The sequence below is a fragment of the Asparagus officinalis genome, unplaced genomic scaffold (assembly GCF_001876935.1).
Source record: "Asparagus officinalis unplaced genomic scaffold, Aspof.V1 AsparagusV1_Un494, whole genome shotgun sequence".
In the NCBI taxonomy this organism is placed as follows: Eukaryota; Viridiplantae; Streptophyta; class Magnoliopsida; order Asparagales; family Asparagaceae; genus Asparagus; species Asparagus officinalis.
Window position 1 is genome coordinate 64,053 of NW_017972759.1, and position 12,765 is coordinate 76,817.

Sequence of the window (12,765 nt, forward strand, 5' to 3'; positions counted from 1 at the left end):
GAATTTCACCCCTCTTATATCAAAACTCTTGAACCCTAGCAGTCACCATCTCCCTCATAAACCCTCGATCCAATCTTAGAGATTCCAAGAGATTTGTGAAGCAATTTTCGACGTGAAGGCAAAATTGTTGGCGTGTGGCTAAGGGGATCTGAGTTGTGTTGCACTTTCGGGCTTTCAACAAGTTTTTTAGGCGAGTTTCATCTCTGCTAACCCTACACCCATGTTTTAAATTGTTTTAATGAGATTTGATTTGGTTTTATTGAGCTTAAAACTTATTTTCATGCATAAAAATAGTTTTTTTTTATAATATATGAGATAAAGATATGATCTTTTCGTGTTTAAAAGATTATGAACAAGTTATTTGAGGTAAATTGAGATATGAAAGTAATTAAACATGAGTTTTAAATGAGTTTTAATTATTTTCTCAACGTTTTGATGTTTTTGTACATGTTAGGGTTTGTATATGATATCTCATGTAATAATTCTTGTTTCATGTGTTAGATTAACTTCAATAGTGTTAAAAAATATTTACAATGTCTTTTACATGTTTTACAGCAAGTTAAACAAGTTAGAATCACAAACACGATAAATAAAACAGGCTCAGGGCCTCTGGCCGGTCGATCGGCGAAGCGACCGGCCGGCGAAGCATGCCCGATCGACCGACCCGCATACATATGCATGTGCATGTTTTGAGTTATATTTGTTGAATTCAAGGGATTTTCTCAATCAACTCATATTGTAGTGTGTTGTTTGTTATCTGTTTAACACCTGAGATGTTTGTGAACATGAGATATAGATCCGCACATCGGATACGTGCACGAACACTTGAATACATATTCTTAGTTGAGTTCATATGTTAAATTGAGATGCATAATACATGATTGAGTTAATAGTGTTGGAATAACACACATATATAACACATAATTCATCAATGGTGGATGCTAAGTGATGAGTAGTTTGCCCGCAATGAGACCACGCCTATACCACACTTAGAGTTGGACGTTTTATCGCAATGAGATCGCAGTTATACCATACTCGAAGATGGTCGGGGTTTTCGGATTGGGCTGATATTTCTACACTCCATTGTACGATCATCTGGATGCATCATTCCGGAATATGGTGATTTACCTATCTCCGTAGAACGTGATTGAGTAAGGATGTTGTTTTCACATGATATTGTGAGTAACTTACAAGAGTATCGTTATTTCATGTTGATATATATATATATATATATACATACATACATATATATATAACACACACACACACACACACACATACATACACAGTTGTAGTGATGATCACATGTTAGATTACCCCAGAGTAGGGTATATTTATGGATACTTGCCATACATGGCATGATCTATAGAGATGTTTATGTTGGTTTATCATGGTTGAGGTTTGGAGTTGTAGTATTTCTGGTATGTGTTGTTTTTCATTTATAGGATTAGAATTAGCATTTAGCGATTCACAATTTAATACATGGTATATACATGAAGGTTTTCTTGTTTGGATTATTTCGCTCGACGTACTAATTCTCGTGTTGTGGGTTTCTAAATACCAATTTTTACTTAGTGTAGTATAGATAATTTTATATTTATATGTACTAATAGTATTTTTTTTATATACTCCATTCTCCATGGGGTAGTGGAGATGATCTCGCTAAAGCTTTAACGCTCGTTGTTTTCCCCCTTTTAGATAACGAGTCAAGTGCATGGAGAGTCGCAGGTTGGTGGAGTTGCATTCTAGTTTTCATCTATTATATTATATTTGTAGTTATTTTTAGAGCTCCATAATAGTTGTTTATTTTTCTAACATTAGAGTTTGTATTTTTTATTTTGTAGAGGCTGAGTACCTTAGTGGCATTTTATTTGACTCTTGTGTTGAGACATATTACAATTATTCCAGATTCGGAGTTATTTTATTCTATTTCAGTTGGGCTCTGATGATGGTTATTTATACACTTCCTTTGTGTTTATTCTGTTTATTGTACTACTTCATTATTTTTTGCATGTTTTGTACATTCACCTATTTGTTGATTCCAATAGAGAGATAGTAACTGTGATGGTGAAACAAGTTATTGTACGATGTTAGTGCATGATAGGTTTGACATTTTTAGATTCACCTTAGACTGCAGCCTTGTGTGAACCCAAGTGCGTCACATTTCTGAACCGTGTACACCCTTATTGTTCAGGAAAGGAGATCCTCTTCCTGATCATGTAGACAAGATGAACAAGAAAAAAAAAAAGGATGAACCCAGGTGCGTCACATGTTTGAACCGTAGCATATTCAAGGGAACAAAGCCTAACAAGATCATCTTAATTTCAACATATCTCTTGCTGGACCTTCAGAATTTTGCCGCAGCCATTGCTATAATTTGATTAATTAATAAACTACTATGCTACTCGCTTCTAATTGATCTCAATACCTAAACTCTTCATGCAAGTAAGTCGACCAACATCTTTGGATAAATTACATTAAACTGCAATGAACTTGGGGTTTTTTCAATGATTAACTAACATGATCTCATATTCATAAACCCCATTAATACTATCCATCAATCAAACTAGAGAAAATACTACTTTTCGCTAGTACTCAATAGAAAAGAAGTCATGAGGCTAATGTGTACTGTTTAGTGTCCTTGCCATTGTTGAAGATCAACACTAACCCATTTCAAAGAATAACCAATTTTCAGTCCTGGGAAAATAAAAGCCCAAACCCATTCCATCTAAGCCCAAGACAATGGAAGCTTCTCAACAAATGTGGAAGAAATATATTTTTAAGAGAAAATTATAGAAGGATGTAGAAAGAAGATCTTTTAGGAGAAGTATGTAGAATGTGGTAATAATGTATGGCTAGGATTGATTCTTCCACACGCTTCCTAGCCCTCTTAAGCAACTATAAATAGGGATCTTGGGCTCTCATTTGGGCAAGTAAGCAAGCAAGAAGTAAGATTAAAAGCTTGAGTGTGTAGTGTAGGCTTGTGTGAGTGTTCACCAAAATAAAAAGTTGTGTGAAAGTGAGGTGCTCTTGTAAGGGCAAGTATTGTACTTTCTAGTGCTCTATCAATAAAAGGTTCCTTTGCGTAGAGGGTTGTATTCTATAAATTCCATCAAAGTGGTATTAGAGTAAGATTCGATCTAGCCGGGCCAATCGAAGGTGCTCGTGTACGAGATGATGAACATGATCCAGCCATAGATTTCGAAGCTCATGAAGACTAATTACGACAACTGGAGTATCCAGATGAAAGTCTTGCTCGGCTCACAAGACTTGTGAGAGCTTGTGGAGAATGACTACACTGAACCAGAGTCACCTGCAGTAGAAGCAACTCTCACCGTCACATAGAAGAGTGAGCTGAAGGAGGTTAGAAAAAGAGACAAAAAAGCTTTGTTCCTAATATTCCAAGGCGTAGATGAATCAGCATTTGAGAAGATTTTCAACGCCATGTCCTTTAAAGAAGCATGGGAGATTTTATAAAAATCCTATCAAGGTGCGGAAAGAGCCAAAAAGGTACACCTCCAAGCATTACGAGTTGAATTTGAAAATTTGAAGATGAAAGCTACAGAATCAATATCAGACTATTTTAGTAGAGTTTAGACAATAACTAATCAAATGAAGAGAAATGGAGAAGCAATTAATGATGTAAGAATTATGGAGAAGATACTTAGGACAATAGGACTTTAGGCTCTAAATTCAAATATATTATTCCAGCAATATAAGAGTCTAAAGATCTTTCCGAAGTTTCTACTGATGAGCTACAAGGTTCTCTGTAAGCTTATGAACAAGATATAAATATCAGTTCAAATCAAGCGGAAAATCTAGAGCAAGCCTTGCAGAGTAAGATGACTATCAAAGAAGATAGTCGAAGAGGACGTGGAGGCTACAGAGGCAGAGGCTCTTTTCGAGGTGGCTCAAACTTCTAGCAAGGTCGTAAGAGACAGTACCAAGGAGACCATGAAAATTAAGATCGAAATAGAGATCGTGAACGATCATTCGATCGAGGACGAGGTCGTGGCACACGAGGAAGAGGACAAGGAAGAAATTACCAGAAGGATAGATCTCAGCCACAATGTTACAAATGCAAGAGATACGGCCATCTCAGCTACGAATGTTGGGAGAAATCAAATCAAGTAACAGAAATAAGTAACTTTGTATAAAGAGAGCAGCAAGACACTTCAAAAATCTTGCTGACGTACCAGGAGAATGAAAGTAAGAATAAAGATATCTGGTATCTGGATTCAGGTCTGAGTAACCACATGTGTGGCATCAAGGAGTTTTTCACCAAGTTGAACGAGACTGTACAAGGAGATGTCACCTTTGAAGATCAATCAAAGATTCCAGTGAAAGGCAAAGGGAAGATAATGATTCAGACAAAGACGGGTGAGAACAGGTACATCTCTGATGTCTACTATGTTCCAGTATTACGAAATAATATTTTAAAACTAGGTCAGCTCCTTGAAAGAGACTATGATATACATCTAAAAGACCTTGCTCTCACTATTAAGAACAAAAATGAAGTTATTACAGAGGTGAACATGTCTAGAAATAGACTATTTACCTTAAATATTCATGCTGACTCTATCAAGTGCCTGAAGACAATCATAAAAGACAAGACTTGGCTCTGGCATCTAGGATTTGGGCATCTCACATTCAGTGGCCTAAATCTTCTGTGGAAGGAGAAATGGTGAAAGGATTGCCGTAAATCAATCATCCGGACCAGCTATGTGAAGGTTGCATGAAGGGCAAGAAACATAGAAGAAGTTTCAAAGTTGGAAAGTCAAGAAGAGCAACAGAACTGCTACAATTGGTCCACACAGATATTGTAGGACCATTTGAAGTTGTCTCTCTTGGAGGAAATAGGTACTTTTTCACATTTATTGATGATTATAGCAGAAAAACTTGGATTTATTTTTTGAAAGAGAAATCCAAAGCTCTGGAGAAATTTAAAGAATTCAAGGAGATGGTAGAAAAGCAAAGTGGGTACCACATCAAAATGTTCAGATCAAATCGAGGCGGAGAATACACTTCGAAGGCATTCAACAATTTCAACAAGCAGTACAGGATAATTCATCAACTCACTGTCGCCTACACACCACAACAGAATGGCATAGCAGAGCGGAAGAATCGTACCATTCTTAATATGGTTAGAAGCATGTTGAAGAGTAAGTACCTGCCGAAGACTTACTGGACTGAAGCCGTGGACTGTGCAGTTTACCTCCTCAACCGATGTCCGACAAAGAGCGTCAAGTTCAAGACACCATTGGAGATGTGGAGAAACATCAAGCTAAGTGTCAACCACCTGAAGGTGTTTGGGTGTATTGTATATGCACACATCCTGGAGCAGAAAAGAAAGAAGTTGGACGATTAAGAAGAAAAGTGCATATTCGTTGGGTACGAGAGGAGGACAAAAGCATACAAGCTCTACAATCCAGTTACAAAGAAGATGATCATTTAAAGAGACGTGGAGTTCAGTGAAGAAGATTATTAGAAATGGACCGATAAAGAAAAAAACATTAAAGGTATGTTCTTTGAAGATAATGATGATAACTTGCAGGAGGTTGGAAGACTAGAACAAAGTCCACCAAATAGTCCAGCTCTATCAACCTCAACATCGACGCCGACATCATCACCATCCAGCTTAAGTGAAAAAAGCTCTTTAGGGGGAGCAACAAGGAGGACGAGAAGTCTAAGAGATCTGTACGACGATACAGAAACTGTCGAGATGATGGAGGACTACACACTATTCTGCTTGTTTGCAAAATGTGATTTGGTCAGTTATGAAGATGATGCTCAAGAAGACAAGTGGATAAAAGCCATTGATAATCATATTTTATTACAATTTGATATCCTCGTTATCTATTTTTAATGAATAAATATACCACTAATAATTGTTTTTATCTTTAATTACAGGTTAATGAAGAATAAAGCCTAAAAATCACATCTCTCAATAAAAACCCATTGATTAAATGAAAGAAAAACTCAAGCATGAGCCAAAAAGCCTAAGCCCAAATCCAAAAAAAGAAGAAGAAATGTCCAAATGCCTAAGCCCAAGAACAAATATAAGAGCAATCTTCGGACAGAAACCAGAGAGAAGAAGGCATCGATGCCAGCATCGATGGAGGCATCGATGCTGGCATTGATGCCTGTATCGATGCCCGTATCGATACCCCTGTCGATGCTGGTATCGATACCATCGACAGGCAGTTACGAATCTAAGACTAAAATTCATGGTTTTTGGATAAGATTTCAATCGAAGGGCTCTCATTTACTGATGTTTACTATAAATAAGGGTAAAAAGTGAGGGTTAGAGGTGTGAAAAATTTTATAACTCCATTTGGAGAGGAGGGTTACTCTTAATTGAGAATACCTTCTAAAAATTATAATTTTTTGTTGTAATTAATAAAAGAATTGTTTTCACCACTTTAAATTTTCTTCTCTTTATTTGATGATGATGAAGAAGATGAAGATCAATTTGAAACTTTGCTTTTATTTTATTTTTCTCTTTTATTTTTTATTTCTTTTTAGTAATTTCATTCTTATTGCTTATTAGTTTAGATTTACATTCATGTCTTGTAGAGTAGATTTATTATCTTTATTTTATGTATTTTTAATTTGTAGAGTAGATTTATTTTCTTGCACTTTTATTTCTTTTGCAATTTAGTTAGATTTTCTTGTTCATAGTGTAAAGTTCCTTGTTCTTATTTCTTTTCTTTGTAATTAGTTCTTATTCTTTTTATTCCTTGTTTTATTTCTTAAGATGTGGAATTAATTCTTATAGGAATCTTAGAATTGTATGAAATTAGCTTTACTTCCTTTATATTGTATGAATTATTCTCTTATGCTTAAAATAATCATGTATAGGATAATCAACTAGAGAACTAATTGGTAGAAGAAGAATTTGATAATTTATGCTTATCTTGAGTGGTTTGATATGTTATGCTTATAAATTCTAGAATTATTATCTAGTTATTTTTCTTGTCATAAATATTAATTTTGCTTAGATGATAATTTGATAGGTTATACTTTTCTTAAATGGTTTGATAGTCTATGCTTAATAAATCTAAAGTAAAATATGATAAAAAAAGAATAGTTTATATTTTATAATTGAAATTAGCTAGTGGATTCAATCTAGATTTCTCATATCTTTAATTGAATCCTTCATCTTTTCTTTCTTGATTTTCCTTAGTTCTTGATTTTTTCTTATTTGTTTCTTGATTTTTATTTCCTTTATTTTTCTTTCCTTATGTTTTCATTTATTCTTTTATCACATCCACTCTTTATTTCTACCATCTAAAATCTCATTTATTGACTTTTGTACATATTTACGACACTACTCATAACTCCCCATAATCATATTTTTTTTATCACTCCTAATTGTCACGTACAAAACATAAGAACCGAATCTAATTTTCTCCTACAAACACCTTCCTCGTGGGATCGATAACTTTTTATACTATAATGTAATTAGTTGTGCACTTGCAACTTTTGATACATATTTATGTCGCATCAGCCATGGACGACGAGATCGAGGCAATCAAGAGAAATGACACATGGGAGCTCACTACCTTACCTGAAGACCATAAACTAATTGGAGTAAAGTGGGTGTACAAGACAAAGACAAATCAAGATGGCGGAATCGAGAAATACAAGGCCAGACTTATTACAAAGGGCTATAGTCAGCGAGAAGAAGTTGACTATGAAGAAGTGTTCACACTAGTCACGAGGATCGACACTATTCGACTCATTATCACATAGGTAGCACAGAACCGGTCTATCAGATGGACGTGAAGTCAACCTTTCTTAATGGCTATCTAGAAGAAGAAGTCTACATCGAGCAATCACCTGGGTACGTGATGAAGAATCAAGAAGACAAGGTTTATAAGCTGAAGAAGGCATTGTATGGGCTGAAGCAAGCACCTAAAGCATGGAATGCCGGAATTGATGCATACTTCCAGAAGAACGGATTCCAACAGTCTGTATGAGCACTCTCTCTATACCAAGAAGAAGGATGGAGACATTATGATCATATGTCTCTACGTGGACGACATGATCTTCACCGGAAACAATCCAAAAATGTTCAAGGAGTTCATGAAGAACATGATCAAGGAGTTCGAGATGACTGACATTGGAGAAATATCATACTTTCTTTGAGTAAAAGTGTCATAATCAGAGAAATGAATCTTCATCTCTCAGAAGAAGTATGCAAAGGAGATCCTCCAAAAGTTCAACATGAGCAACTGCAATCCAGTTACAACTCCTGCAGAAGTCGGAGTGAAGCTGAGGCGAGAATCACCAGGAAGCTTTATTGATCCAACTCTATACAAGAACTTAGTCGGGAGCTTGCGCTACCTAACCATCACTAGGCCCGACATAGTGTTCGCTGTAGGACTGGTGAGCAAATACACGGAGGAGCCAAGGCAAGAGCATTTCAAGACAACCAAGAGAATTCTCAGGTATGTCCGAGGAAGTATTGATCAAGGATTATTTTATACACAATCTGCAGATTCAAGATTAGTCGGCTACACCGACAGCGATTATGATGGAGATTTAGATGAAAAAAGAGCACATCTGGCTACATGTTCAATATCAGATCAGCAACATTCCCATAGTCATCAAAGAAGCAGTATGTTATCTCTCTATCAAGTTGCGAAGCAGAATACATAGCAGCATCGACATGTGTGTGTCAAGCAATATGGCTCATGAGTCTGATGAAGGAATTGTAACACCAACAAGAAGCATCGACAGAGATTCTCATCGACAACAAGTCAGCTATTACACTTACCAAAATTCCGGTAGCATATGAATGAAGCAAACACATAGAGACAAGATATCATTTTATCCGACATCAAGTTAAAAAGAAGACTGTGATACTGACATATTGTAAGTTTGAAGATCAAATCGCTGACATCATCACCAAGCCATTGAAGACAGAAACATTTTTTAAGCTTAAGAAGAAGCTTGGACTTGTGAGAAATGAAAGCTGGTGTTGAGGGGGAGTGTTGAAGATCAACAGTAGCCCATTTCAAAGCCCAATCTATTTTCAGCCCAGGGAAAATAAAAGCCCAAATCCATTCCATCTAAGCCCAAGACTATGGAAGCTTCTCAACAAATGTGGAAGAAATATATTTTTAATAGAAAATTATAGAAGGATGTAGAAAGAAGATCTTTTAGGAGAAGTGTGTAGAATATGGTAATAATGCATGACTAGGATTGATTCTTCCACACACTTCCTAGCCCTCTTAAGCAACTATAAATAGGGGTCTTGGGCTCTCATTTGGGCAAGTAAGCAAGCAAAAAGTAAGCTTGAAAGCTTGAGTGTATAGTGTAGGCTTGTGTGAGTGTTCACCAAAATAAAAAGTTGTGTGAAAGTGAGGTGCTCTTGTAAGAGCAAGTATTGTACTTTCTAGTGTTCTATTAATAAAAGTTTCCTTTGTGTAGAGGGTTGTATATTTAAAACTCCATCAGCCATAATAAGCAACAGTGCTAACTAGCTTCAGATTAGAATTATGTGAAGCAAACAAAACACAATAAAAGAAGTCATCTTTCATGGAAAATTTTTAATGTTCATGCCTTTACCCAAAAATACTCCATTACATAGTAGCTAAAAATTATAATATAACTCATTATCCAATTATTACCATTACAAGTTATGATATAATATTTGAAATTTTATTTTACCTATTAGTGAAATGGCATTTCTTCAAAAAAAAAAGAGGAAAAATGTTTTAATTATGTCCATTAGAAGTTATTCTACAATGACTCATGTTGATTATTAATTGTGACTGGAAAGCGACATTACTACTTTACAAGATTTCATTGCTTCCCTATTCAGTCAGCTAAACCAAATGTAATAACAAATATGAGCAAACCTCAGAATTTGCTTACACGTCTTGCAAAACAAATATCAGCATACAATGAGATGGAGGAGCTGGTCCTTAACATTCAACGGCCACTTTCAAATTTATGCAAAACTATTAACCTAATGGAAGCATACCGTAAATTTTTAAATTTTCTAATAAAAGAAGATATTCTATTGCGAATCTCAAGTTATATAATGTGAAACCTTATCCCATGCAAGGATGGCATTACTTCTTTTGCTTGAAAGTTAGTGAGGGGACATGGAGCTTAGGTTGAATCATGTCCTACACTAAGGAATTTTCTTTCAAACATAAAGCTCTAATTGTAGATTTATATAAAATTACTTCCATATAAAATTCAAATGAAAATTTGTTCGTGTAAATCTATGAAAATTTTAGCTTCCATGAGTAATTGTGTAATTGCATGTGTGAAACGTCTGGTACTTAATATAGATTGGCATAAGTCCCTATATTTACCAGAACAGATCAAAGGAGACATACCATTGATTTTTCTTGCAAATTATACAATTGTTGCTTCAAGCCGACTGCCTCCTTCGTCAAGAACTAAATCATATAGCAAAATAAATCGTGTTATATTAGATATAGGGTGCAATCATCTGGAAAGAAGGTCCAAAAACTTAGATGTTTCCATAATGGAATATCGACCATTTAGCAGGCAAACAACTTAATCCTAGATTCATGCAAAACTTTTACAAACAAAAGCACATTTTAACAGAACAAACAAAAGATGATCAAAAAAGAACAATAGGACATACACTTTTTCTGCAGAGCCCAACATACATCAACATAGTCAAAATAAATAAATAAATAAGAAAAAAAAACGTCATGACAAAGAATAGCCTATGTAAGATAAACCAATATTGATTTAGATGTTCGCAGATTAACACAAACTAGATTCAAAGGCAAAGAACATAAATACAAAGGCGTATTCCTAAAATGGTAGAGTTTCTACTTTATATAATATATTTTGAAATGTGAAACAACATAAGTATAGAAAATAAACACAAGCATTTTGGCTTAATTAAGTGTCTAGGTCAAGATTGTTTAATTTGCATATGTGGTTTACTATTCTATGAAAAGCATGGACCTCCTAGAAATAAAATGTAATTCAAGTGTCAAATTTTATTCCACATAGATAATTATAAAAATGCATCCAAAGATTATCTCAGTTTACTCTTTGATAAATAATAAGATCAGGGATGTCCCTTTTTTGTCATGGTACACTTACCATTTCATGTCATCAAAGATGTTTCTCTAGTCTAGGGAAATTGGAGCTTGTTCCTTGAGCATCAGATATGTATATAGTTACAATTAATGGCAGTTATTTTTAATTTTACGACAGGTCCTAAAGAATGGCCCCTATTGTTCATATTTTGTTGTTTATAATGTTGGCTCAAAGTTTAGTTTTTTGTTAACATCATACTAACAGCGGGTTATAAAACTTAATTTGGTTGGTTAATTCAAAGAAATTTTCATACCAAGTAATTTCCTATAGACTAAACCCCATCTACATGGGAAAATAGAAGGACGATGGAGCACACTTAATGATATTGCCATAATCGCCACGATTCCGTAGGCATATATATGATCTGAGCATATGCACAGACATACTTATAAAAGATTTGCGCCAAGCATTCTCTTTATCTAACCATTAAGGAAGACCATGATGATTAGAGTGGATTAGGGATTGATGAATGATGACGATGATGAAGGAAATGCCTCAAATCAAACACCAAAGCTAATAGAAAGGTATACATGACGAGTCCTAATTAAGGGTTATTAACTTATTTGATCTAAAATACATTTCATAGAGTGCCTTCGACAAAATGCGAAGCTATATTATAAACTAACCAGAATACAGTAATTGGGCAACAATTGTATCTGAGGAGGCAATAATCACAAGCAGTATGATGCATGGTCACAATAATGGTACATCTGAAGATTGAATAGGAGTTATAAACAGTTATTCACCTGTAATCTGCGCCAATCACCGTATTGCATCCGAGGAAGAAGAAAAGAAAGAAAAAAGAGATTAATTAGATCTTGACATAAAGCAGTAATCACTAAGGAGAGAATAGAGAGAGAGAGAGAGAGAAAAAGGAGGCAGATCAAACTGTGCCTTGAAGAGAGAGAGAGAGAGAGAGAGAGAGAGAGAGAGAGAGAGAGAGAGAGAGAGAGAGAGAGAGAGAAAAAGGAGGCAGATCAAACTGTGCCTTGAAGAGAGAGAGAGAGAGAGAGAGAGAGAGAGAGAGAGAGAGAGAGAGAAAGAGCAGAGGGGCACGAGGTCCGCCTACGAGTGAATGCCCTTATATTGATGCTTAGGGTTAGGAGGAAAGAAGAAAATATCTAGGAAGGACACCATATTTAATAATTAAAAATAACAATTTGCAGCAGAGATGATTGAAATGGTGAACCCTTCAAAAAAAAAAAAGCCCGAAAGGTTTCATCGACTTCCACGTTGTCTCAGCACAGGAGAGCGTCGAAAATATCAGGAGACAAAGCAAAGGGGCAGTTTGTAAAATATTTCGCGGGGCTGGCTCAGCGAGTGTCCTTTGCACCAACTGGCTTTGCTTTTGTAACGTGCACCCGATTAGAAAAACTAGGAGCCTGAGTTGGAGACGTGTCAGCATCTTGGAGGACCTGCTGCTTCGCTGACACGTATCGATCTGTGGTTTAATCTGGGGCGGAATGATGTTGATTAATTTGGGATTCTTGTTCCAAGACAATTGTACTGAGGATGTTATTTATAGTACTTTTGTACTGCACTCTGTAGTGACGGTGACATGGTAATTGACTTGCCCAAGTTACGGTGATGAAGGCGGACTGGTTTGTTTCAAATGCGAAACAAAGCTTATTCGGTTGCGGTGCGATACTTTTGTACCCCCCC

General features: G+C 35.7%; 1 long non-coding RNA gene across 3 annotated transcripts in view; it reads right to left on the reverse strand.

Moving 5' to 3' along the window:
• Positions 1-12,013, reverse strand: part of LOC109827881 — an 18,970-nt gene extending 6,957 nt beyond the window's left edge. For all 3 annotated transcript variants that reach the window (XR_002243531.1, XR_002243530.1, XR_002243529.1), the window contains exons 1-2: positions 11,850-12,013; positions 10,359-10,421 (exon numbers count right to left, since the gene is read on the reverse strand). This is a non-coding gene — a long non-coding RNA (uncharacterized LOC109827881). The remainder of the gene's footprint in view (positions 1-10,358; positions 10,422-11,849) is intronic.
• Between the last annotated feature and the right edge of the window lie 752 nt (positions 12,014-12,765).